Source organism: Penaeus monodon, chromosome 22 (genome assembly GCF_015228065.2).
Source record: "Penaeus monodon isolate SGIC_2016 chromosome 22, NSTDA_Pmon_1, whole genome shotgun sequence".
NCBI classification, from domain to species: Eukaryota; Metazoa; Arthropoda; class Malacostraca; order Decapoda; family Penaeidae; genus Penaeus; species Penaeus monodon.
In genome coordinates this window covers 16,212,619-16,213,198 of record NC_051407.1, presented here as the reverse complement: position 1 = coordinate 16,213,198, position 580 = coordinate 16,212,619, and positions in this window count along the sequence as shown.

The window sequence follows — 580 nt, the reverse complement described above, 5'->3', positions numbered from 1 at the left end:
GGAAATCGTTTGTCTTGCCATCATGTAATATTAACCATGGCGTAACTATAAAGCATTTTTCTCTCTCGTCCTTAAGGACCAGTTTGCGTGATGAACTAAAGAACAGTGTTCAAATGACGTAATACGTAGTGCTTTAGCAAACCAGGCACGATAAGGCACACTGCTTAACACTCCTCCTCGAGAGCTTATTTTCTTTGTTCTTTTTATTTATTTACCTCATTATTTTACTACCATTAGGTGCCAGACATTTCTAGTATAAAATAACGATTATCTTTTCCTTTTTAGGTTGCAAAATCAATCGCTAAATCATAAATATACAAAAATGCTTTTCCGTTTATCCAAATCCCCCTCCGGACTACAGCGTAACTTTACACTAACTCGCCTCTATAACTTTGCAGAACCGGGAGCAAGCAACAAGCCCAGACTTTGACAGGAGTTTCGTGGGCGTGTGGGTTGAGCCTAGCACCAGCAGTTGGGCGTTTGGCTCAATGACGGGGAAGGTCGCCTAAACACTGCTATCCCTGAGGCCACATACAGTCTCCACACGGCAGGATGTTGCTACTTATGTTTCCTATCTTCC